General features: G+C 41.8%; 1 long non-coding RNA gene across 1 annotated transcript; it reads right to left on the bottom strand.

Annotated features, from left to right (window-relative positions):
• Window positions 1-9,439: 9,439 nt before the first annotated feature.
• Window positions 9,440-10,624, bottom strand: LOC140853300 (uncharacterized). Its single transcript, XR_012136314.1, has 2 exons — window positions 10,083-10,624; window positions 9,440-9,846 (listed from the first exon to the last, which is right to left on the bottom strand). It is a non-coding gene; the product is annotated as an uncharacterized lncRNA (long non-coding RNA).
• Between the last annotated feature and the right edge of the window lie 317 nt (window positions 10,625-10,941).

The following is a 10,941-nucleotide window of genomic DNA, read 5'->3' on the forward strand; positions in this document are numbered from 1 at the left end:
GACCTCATCATTATTTAGCACAAACCTCCAATATCTGAGATCGAAGCTGTGCTGGGTTCTGAGATAGTTGTCGCAAGCAGGTCTCTCAAGCCAAGAAAAGCAAGAGAATTGTGTGATTCCTTTGATCGAGGCTTTTAGTACTATCACTTGATTCTTCACAGCTATCTCTGGGTATTAGAGTATGTGCTGAACTCTCCCACCCCTCAATCGGTCTTCTGAGGAAGATGTGGAGGCTTAAGAGAAAAGGAAGAGGATAATGGAGGACATGTTTGCTTGTCTTTTACCTTGATCCGATGTAGTATTTATTTTCAAAATAAAAAAAAAAAACTTTCTTTTACTTCCTACATCCCTTTTGTGTGTGTGGGTTTTTGTTTTGGTTCTTCGACAACATGGGATGAACAACGATTCGATGCCTGCCTCATGCCATCTCGAAACTTATACCAAGACACTTTGTCCCCTAATTATGTGGGACATCATGCCCTACATTAACTCTAGTTGTCCGCCTCACTTTCTGCAAGTTGGGTGCCGGCATTATCTAAGAATTTTGGGAAGCATTTAATGCTCTACTAACCAGCATATCTTCCCTCCTACGAGACTGAGAGGTTCTTTAATGTTGTGGTTTGCGAAACAGCATGTCACTGGAAGGGGCACCTGGAGCACCTTTCCATGGAAGGCATGGTCTTTTGGGGCTACTAGGGTTGTGCCATCTGTCACTCAATCTAAGAGATAAAGGGATGCTTTCTATCCGAACCTTCTTTAAATAAGAGGAAGAAGCTCTAACCTAAAGCCAAACCTATTTCATGTTTGGTGAAAATTTTGGAGAGGATGTCGTCGATGCAATTTCTTGTCAGTAGAGCATCCATTTTGGATATTTGCCATACCATGAAGGGGTTTTCTCCAATCCTCTTACCGTCTGTAGAGCCTCTAGAACCAAGCATGGGAGGTGTCGATGAGTGTCACCACTCCGATCATGAAGCCATGGCTAGAACTGGCGGCTGAAGTTCTAACCATTCCAGCATTGAGCTACTGACGTTCCAACCATTCCAACTAAGGCCAGTGGTTAATCTCCAATATCATCAAAATTCAGTCACCCTAATGTGGATTCCATCGAGGATGCAACAGCCCATACTAGTTGTTGGTTCTAGTGAGGAGCAAGCAATAGGTTGGGGGGCCTTCTTAGCATCGAATCCTCCTGGAAGGCCACGGACCTTTTAGTTGGTCTCCACCTCCTCCTAAGATCACTTCCTAGGCCTTTCCATGAAGGAATATCTAGGAGATGGATGGATTTTATGGGCACATCGGTTTGACAGAAGTCATGCCATCCCCGATATCCCTCACTCAAGTTGGCGAGGATGTCTCTTCAAGGTCAAACATGAGGGGTTCTGTCCCCCAGCGTCCTTGTGCTTGAAGTTCACATATCCTGTAATTGAGTCATCGAGTCAAAATTTTGTACTCTTAAATTATGAATGAATAAATAAAGATTTTTATTTAATCTCTTTGTCTTGTTATAAATGACTATTGTGAATGTTTTTGAGTGGATGTGTTATGATCCGAGGTTTGGCTTTTTTTCGAATCTCTATTTGGCTGGTTCAGTAGATTTCTTTTGAGGCCTTGCGCCATCAAGGTCATCGAGAGGTCGTGAAGGTGTTGGCTTACCTCCTCTTGAGTTTAGGGACTTGAAGGAGGGGCCTCTCCTTGGCCCAGTCATCCAAAACTTGACAGTCAAGGCTCCACCTCCCTTCGAGTTTTGTGGACTCAAAGGAGGGTGCATTCTGAAGCCTGAATGATTGGGGTATGGGACACCTAAGGTTTTCAGATATGGTGACCCAATCTAGGGCACATAGCTTTTTTAGGGTTTTTTGATAGCCGCAGTGGCCTAGGACATTTGCTTCTCTGGACTGCCTTACTCAGCAGCATTTCTTTTGTATAGAAAAATTGGAGTTTTATTGCAAGATCAACTTTTCATGGTGTTCCTTACTAATAGTAAGGCTGGAGATTGGCAGAGTTTCAGGTGCGAGGGAGAGACATCTCATCCAACTATTCCAGATGATAGGCTTTGAAGCCTAATACTACCTTAGTGATGCAATATGGTCCTTGCCAATTTGGTGAGAGTTTTTCTCGTTCGGTAGGCTAACTGGCTTTAGCCTTTCTGAGCATCAGATCTCTAGGTCGGAAGTGCTTCTTCCTCACCTTGGAGTTATAATAACCCATGACACACCATTAGCATGCTATCATTCAAACTCACGCTCTATCTCAAACTTTCTCCAGAAGATCTAGGTTCGCATATAGGTCTTCTGAATTTTTCTATACATTGACGGCCTCCACCTAATGTGAGGGTAGGCCTATCTCCACTTGGAAGACTGCTTCAGTTCTGAAGGTAAGATTGAATGATGTCTTGTTTGTCAGAATCCTGTGTATGGTGTAGTAGGCCCAGAGAACACTATCTAGTTTGTCTACCTAGAGTTCTTTAGCCCTATCCAACTAGATCTTCAAGCTTGAAGGATGGTCCGATTGGTCACTTCAGCTTCTCCATTTGGTTGGGGATGTCCAATGAAAGGAAGCATTAGCTAATGTAGAGTTCTTGGTAGAACTCATGGAAGAAAGCATTGTTCAATTGTCAGACGCTGTTGGTTACGACAATCCAAGGCATATCGAAGTGATAGATGATGCTCTTCTAAACAAAGTCATGGGCATTCTTCACAGTGATTCGAGTAAGTGGCTCAGCTTCAACCCACTTAATAAAATAGTTGATCACCACTATCAGAAAATTTTTTGTCCAATGACCGATAGAAAAAGACTGAGGATATCCATCCCTCACTGAGCGAACGGCAAAGGAGAGCTGATTGGAGAAAGGGGAGCCACTAGCAGATGCTAATATTCGAGTGTTGTTGGCACTGGTCATAGCATGGTAATGGCGTGCACCTAAAAGTAGGGTCGAAGCCTTCATGTGGAGATCACCAAGGCATAAACAATCTTTTCTACCTTGAGATATCTAGTTTTTGCATCTTATAGTACCTTACTAATATAGTAGATGGACTTTTGTACCATATCTTCCAAGATGAGGACTGAGCTTACAGCCATAGGAGAGAATGAGATATAAGTACAACATCTCTCCACTAGATGGTTTGGTCGGGAGCGGAGTCGACGTAAGATACTCCCAAAGCTAATTGAAGGCAATTTAGCACTTGACTGTCCATTGAAAGTTCTTGATCTGTTTTAAGACCTTGAAGAATTGCAGGCATTTCTCCACCAATCTGTCCACAAATTAGCTTAGTGCGGCCACACATCCCATGAGGCACTACACTTATTTCAAGTCCTCAGGGGTGATATCTGCATGATGGTTTGAATTTTCTCTGGATTTGTCTCAATTTCATGGTGGATAACTATGAAATCAAGAAACTTTTCCAAGGCTATCCTGAAAGCGCACTTGCTTGTGTTGAGCTTTGTGTGATACTTCCATAGGATCTAAAAAGTTTCCTCAAGATCTGCCATATGTTGCTCCACTAGGCAGCTTTTCACCAGTATGTTATTAACGTGGACCTCCATGTTGCAAAATATGATCTTTGAATATCTTGTTGATGAGGCACTGATAGGTGGCATCCGTGTTCTTCAGGCTGAAGGATAAATTTTGTAGTAATACAGTCTTTGGTTTGTGATAAAGGATGTCTTCTCCTCATTCTTAGATGCCATCCTGATTTGGTTATATCTGAAGAATACATCCATGAAGCTGCGCATCTGATGTCCCATGGTAACATCGATGAGTTGGTCTATCCTAGGTAAAGAACAACTATCTTTCGAACAAGCTTTATTCAAATCAATAAAATCTATATACACCATCTATTTACTATTCACCTTCTTAACGAGGACGACATTTGCCAACTACTGAGGATAGTTTATCTCGTCGATGAAGCTAGCTGCTAGGAGCTTATCCACCTCCTGCTTGATGGCTTGTTGGCGCTTAGGGACAAAGCTCCATTTTTTCTATCTCACCAATCCATGCAGTGGATCGATAGATAGGTGATGCACCATAACCTTCAAATCGACATCAGGTATGTCCTCAGTTGACCATGTGAAGATGTCGTGTTGGCCTATAGAAAGCTCAAGAGCTCCACCTGGGAGGCTTCATTTTGTCACAATCTGATTTCGATCATCCTACTTGGGTTCGATTCATGCAGGAGAATCAAGACAAGCTGCTTAGCTGACACCCCATGTTGCCACCTTCCTTTGTTATGGGCGTCAAGACTTCAATTGGCATATCTTCTCTAGGATTCTTGTCCTTAAGGGAGGGGACGTAGCAATATCTGGCCAAAGCCTGATCATCTCGACACTCTCCGATATGGGCGGTAGGGAACTTCACCAGCAGGCAGTAAGTGGAGACAATGGCTGGGAGGGCATTCAAATCCGATCTTCCTAAGATTGCATTGTAGGCTTAGGCTACCTTCACTACCAAGAAGTTGAGCATGATTGTGGCTTGCTTCGGAGCCTATCCTGTGGTCATAAGTAGGGTTATAATGCCTTTGATGAAGATGGCATCGCCCAAAAAATCAACTAAGGGAGAATTGGTCTTTTGGAGCTGTTCTAAGGACATATTTATTTGACAAAAAGTATAATAAAACAAGATGTCTATAGAGCTTCTATTATCCATTAAATTTTTTTTTTATATCATAGTTTGTAATGGTCATAAAAATAACTACAGCATCATCATGAGGTATCTAATACCTTCAGCATTGACGTCCGAGAAGGAGATGACTTTGTTTGACCTCTGCCTCTTCAGTGCAGGAGCCCCTATCTAGGCCGCAAAAGCATAGGCCTTTCTCATGGATGAGCTCTTACCTCCAGCCATGGGTCCTCCCACGATGGTATGAATAACTCCGATAATAGGTCAATATGTCGATCAAAGGCTCGGACACGAGTTGAGGTTCATGGCCTGAAGCCTCAATATCTTTCGAACTGTTGACAAAATCCTATAGATAGCCTCATTGGATGAGGGCTTCTATTTCTCTCTTCAACTAGAAACAGTCCTCAGTGTCATAGTCATGATCCCGATGGAAGAGGCAGTACTTCGATGGGTTGCATCGAGATCAAAACTACTGACTCATCTTTTTAGGCCATCAGAGAATGTCCTGATTCTTTATTTTTACGAGAATTTGCCTCTGAGAAGCATTCAGAGATGTAAAGTCTTCAAAATGTCGAGGGCTCCAAGATCGATGGGGTGGCTTCCTATTGCTTCTACTTCTTCAACTATAGAGCAAGGTGGTCCTCCCTAGCCCTCTTTTGCTCCATCATCTCCTTCCATTTCTCCGCCATCCCTCCTCATTGTCGATGTACTTATTAGTATGAGCGAGGAGCTCATAAAAGTCATCAGGAAATTTGTTTGAGAGGAAGAAGTAGAAACCATTTGCTTCAGCCATTTCTTAAGGATTGACATCACGACCGAGTGATTTAGATCACAGACTTCTAACATGGCCACTTTGAAGTGAGTCTTGTAGCTTCAGAGGGGTTCTCTATCTTCCAACTTGATAGAGAAGAGGGCATCAGTATCCTTTCTATCTTCCTGCTACTTTAAAATTGAGTAGCAAATTGATGACCGAACTTCTCAAAAGAGTAGATTGAGTTTGGTTGGACCTTGGTGTATCAACTCGAGCAGCTCTCTGAAGAGTGGCAAGGAAGGACTTATATAGCAGAGCATCTAAGGCCCCTCACAGCATCATTAGAGACTTGAAGATCTCCAAGTGGTTGTAGGGATCAGTGGTGCCATCATAAACCCCTATTGATGGTGCCTTAAAACAATGAGGGATCGACTCCGTCATAATTTGCTTTGTGAAAGAAGGGTGGGTGGAAAATAGAGACTCTCCTCCTGGAGCCAACTGATGCTGTCAGAGGACCTCTAGATAGTGGTCCACTTTTTAGATCTTTCGATCTAACTCATCCCACTGTCCGGACCTCCTTCAGAGCTGCCGGCTTGTAGATTCACTCATAGATGAATCCTACGAGAAGAAAGAGGTAAAAGAGAAGAAAGAGGAGTGGTTTTGCACTCCTTATCTTGCTCGTTGTCCCTGAGGTGAGGATGATGAGGAAGCAAAGCTCGCTCGAGGCTCTGATGTATGGATTGGGAGACTCCCGGGGCTTCTTTTGGGCTGGCAGGGCAAGATAGGTTGCTCTGCCTCAAGCTCCTCGAGGGAGGAGGAAGATTAAGATGCACCAGGGCCAGATGATTGCTCAATATAGGAACGAGCTGATGGGTCGATTGCTGTATATCGTGTAGTACAGCGGTCAGTGCTTGGACCTGCAGCAGGAGTTGCTGAAACTGCTCAAGATGATGGCCGGGTTTATCAATGCCTCCAAGATGTTGAGATCCTGATGACCCTAGTCGGGATCAACGAGTTCCATAGGCACCTCCGGAAGTAAGGCTGCAAATGGGTTGGGTTTACCCATGACCTGACTCGATCCGACCTATATAGACTTGATCCGAACTATTTTAAAGGATCCGTAGATCTAGATTAATTGGTTCTAAAATTGGACCCATTTATTTTTCAGGTCGACTCTGAATTTACTAAATTTTGATCCAATCCGATCTAATTCAATCCGTGAAGATTTTTGGATTGATTTGGATCTTGAGATAAATGATCCGACCTGATCTAATCATATGAGATCCAAACACTCATCTGAACAACTGAAATTATAGTTTGAGATAAGATTTTTCATCCTAATTCAACATTGTCTTGTTTAATTGCTAAAGCTGGTGGGAAACAGTAGCAATTTTTAGCATGGTCCATATATTTTAGTTATACCAAAATGTTTTAAAGAATAAAGTTTTAAACTATAGTAAATTTTGAAATTAAAAGTTACATACAGCAAGCTTTTCAACTACTTATTTCTTATAAATGAAAGGGAAGAGCTGATTCATTAACAAAAAAAAGTTGGTTAAGTCCGATGGTAGTGCAAATAAGATTGCTTATAGATCTTCTATTTATTGATCTTATTATTTATAAGCTAGATCCAAACCAATCCAAATCCGAATCTGAACCCAGACCTGAACCAGACCCATATTTTTATGGACCAGGGTCGGGTTATACATGGATTTGATCCAACCCAAATAACCCGATGGCTTAAGAAATTTGGTCATGGACCCGACCCAACCTGATCCGATCTTCTATTAGGTTGGATTTGGGTTCAATATTTAGATCCGATCAAAAAATCAAATCGGATCGGAGTCACTCATGACCAGTCCGATCCGATCCATTTGCACCCCTATCTGAAAGGATGGCAAAAGATGACATCATGGTCTTCCGATTCCTCGTACTCAGATGATGGAGAAAGAAAAGAGCTCAGAACCCAAGATGTGGTTCAAATCCTTCCTCTAGTGCCTATCTATTACCATCAGAGAGTCGATCTGGTTCAAGACGATGAGCTAAAGTCAAGGGGGAGAGAGAGAGATGATCGTAGGATGGCAGGTTGAGACCTTTAGATTAGATGCTAGCTTTGGATCCATGGTTGATCCTCCGAATTGGATCCTACAATACCATCAAAGATGAAAAAATCCTCACACTAAGGGTTCCCTGATGGATCCTCTGATGTTTAAGTCAGTCTTCCATAGAAGTAAACAGAAGAGATCTAAACTTTTAAAGAGGATTATGTAGTGAAATCGAGTATGAAGTGGAATAAGTTATCATAGGAGAGTGGAGAGTGGTGCTTAAAGAATGTCGTATGGAAGGCAGAGTTCAAAGATGGAATAAGAATTACTTAGAGCTTTATGGAGGAGATAGATTCTAGTTTGTATGGGATTTATCTTAGGGAGAAGGTAGGCAAAGTATCTATTGTCGTCAGGGAGTCGATTTGGCTCAGATCGATGAGCTAGACTCGAGGGAGAGAGAGACGATCACAGGACGGCTGGTCGAGACCTTTGGATCGGATGCTGGCTCTGAATCCACGGTCTATCCCCCAAATTGGATCCTACAACACCATCAAAAATAAAAAAATCCTCACATTGGGGGGTTCTCCAATGATGGACCCTCCGATATCTAAGTCAGTCTCTTGTGGAAGCAAATAGAAGAGGTCTAAGCTTTTAAAGGGGATTATATATTGAAGTCGAGTATAAAGTGGAATAGATTGCTATGGGAGAGTAGACAGTGGTAGCTTAGAGGATGTCGAATGGAAGATAGTTCAGAGATAGAGCTAGAATTGCTCAAAACTTTGTAGAGGCTATAGAGTTTAGTTCTTATGGGATCTATCTCAGGGAGAAGATAAGTGGGAGTAAGTGTTCACTTCTTTTCTCTTATCTGGAGGGTCCCAGGGAGTTAGATTTTATAGATGGAGGTTGGTACATGTTGTCTTTAAGAATGTGCACCATTTGTCAGGGAACAGAGATCATGGGGACATGCTCTGCCTATTAGTAACGGCTTCGCACATCCTGAAGTTTGTTGAGATTATGAATTTTACTAAGTGGAGGTGAAAGTGGAGTAACAGGATGACTGGCTACTTGTCATCTAATGAGTAGAAGACTTTGAAGCTTTCCCAGCACGATCGTAAAAGTCCATGTGGTAGAGGTTGAGTAGCTACTTTATCACGCTCTATCGAACACAAGTATCGAGCTGCCATTGACTTTAGGGTGTGTAGCCTACTTTAGGGTGTATCACAGCCCAATAACTTCTTCTCAGAAAAAAACAACAAGCCAACCGACTTAACAACACAGTTTCAACCTGACATTAACAATAATAACTTTTTCAACCATGTTCTAATTGGTACGGTTGAGCATGGGTTGGGTCCCATTATGTTGAAACAAAAATTTATCCGACCAAATTCAATTGGATTAAAAAAAATTCAACCTGCTGCCGACCGTTTATCATATATAAACTGTTTGAAACCGAAGTGAACGATTTGTAGCGAGTTCAGATGGATTATATCAGTTTGAATTTCAATATTGATCCAATATTGATTATAAGTCTAATATTGGCCCACTTAAATTTATTTATCTTTTTTTTAGTCAATTTAATATAAAAAAAGACCTAAACTTTTAGAATGAAGTCTAAATGAAGTATTGAACTATTGAACTATTGAAGTTAAAAGACGCCGTCCCAAAATGAAAGTGAGTTTATGAAATACTAAATCGGTTAGGTTCAGTTTTATATGAGTTAAAAGTGTAGGAACCAAATCCGATCGTAAATAACTGATTTTTTACAAACTCCAACCCGATTTCATCTGATTTCAGTGAGATGCGATCAATAATTTCCATAAAGATCACCCTCTATCAAACACCACCAACAGATGCATGGTTATATAATCCACAGTACATGGACCACATCCTGATGCTCATGAGTGCAAATCAACTCATAATGCAGAAGAATGACAAACCCTTGAGGCAATGTGTCTAAGAAATGAATATGCAATGACAAGAACTCCATTTTTCAACTCATTTGAATCATAGTACATTTGATAGAACTTCCATGAAATGATTTCTTGTGGTTGGTCAATTTAAACATAATAATGATTAATTCAATCCTAATATCAACATAGATTACAAAATTATTTTTCTTTTTTGTCGTATCGTGGATTACAAAATCACTTCAATTTCATCAACTAATAATACTTCTTGCTATACTCCAACTGCTCAATTCACATGTTGCAATTTAGTTGGAAATTGATGCTGCAGTCCAGCAAGCTGCCAAAACCAATGGTTAGCCTTCTCTGCTAAACAAAAATTTAAAGCTGGAATGGTTGTCGAACCCAAGCTGTGCCCAGTCTAATTCAAATCAGCTCAGACAGACATCTCCTGAAGAAATGGGTACCCGAGGCATGACAGGGCTTAGTCACCAATATCGTGCTCATGGATGTAGAACCAAACTTTATCTATTTAAAATTCCATCAAAAAAAATCAAAAACATCGACAACCAAATAAGAAATCATCATAAAAAATTATCATAAATAAATTTAAAATTAAAAGTTTCAAAGAGGAATTTCATCAAATGGTAGCAAGTTGTGAAGAAACAATGTGTTCTTTGGAAGGAATGGCCACTGCTTGGGAAAGAAACAAGAAAACTAAACTTTGAGACGAGAACAAAACAACAAAATAGAGAAAGATTTACCTTCAATAACTCCAATCGAAGGAGTTCGGGCGGAGTGTAGCTCCGGATGAGAACGAAGCTGCCTATGATCGAGAGGGTGACATTATCAGCATGGTACCCGCTGATCTTCTAGGACATCGTCAATGTGGTCGCCGAGATAGAGATGGCCGCCGAAGAGGCCATCGACGGCGACACCACTGGTGGCGGTTTTGGAGCCCGAGGCCACTGTCGAGGCGGGTGGCCCTTCTCGGTGGAGGGAGAGGCTGACAAAGTAGACACCGACGGCGTACATGGCTGCGATGCCGGCAATGCCATTGTAGTTCCAGAGGGGGCTGCTATTGAGCTCGGTGCCGATGAAGATGGAAGAGGCCAAGGTGGAGGCCTTGGTCTTGGACATCTCGAGGGAGAAGAGCTCGGAGATGTGGGAGTGAGTGCCGATAGCTTGATCTAGATCAGGTCCATGAGCTCTGCAATCGCAGCAGAAAGGGAGAAGAGAGACAACTTCCGGAGGTGAACAGAAAGGGAGGGGAATGAACAAGGTTGAGGGGGAAGAAGAGGCCTTCCAAAATGCCTCTAATGTTCGAGGTAATTATAGAATTAGCAATACATTTATCGCACTAGCCCTGCACTTAACCGGCTATAATCGGTTGCCGGTGCATAAATCCAAGCCATTCACAATAAATTGAATGGCCAGAAATATGCTGAGGTAAAATGACGTAAGGGTCTTCTGGAGTATTGTGGCAAAAGCCATTTTTGAAATATTGAGTAAAAATGTAATTATCTGAAATGTGCAGAGACATCAGTGCAAGAATAGTTTTGAATTCACTTTTTCTCCTTCTTTTCCTCCTCCTCCTCCTTCTTCTTCTTTTCTGATAAAACA

Source organism: Elaeis guineensis, chromosome 13 (assembly GCF_000442705.2).
Source record: "Elaeis guineensis isolate ETL-2024a chromosome 13, EG11, whole genome shotgun sequence".
Lineage (NCBI taxonomy): Eukaryota > Viridiplantae > Streptophyta > Magnoliopsida > Arecales > Arecaceae > Elaeis > Elaeis guineensis.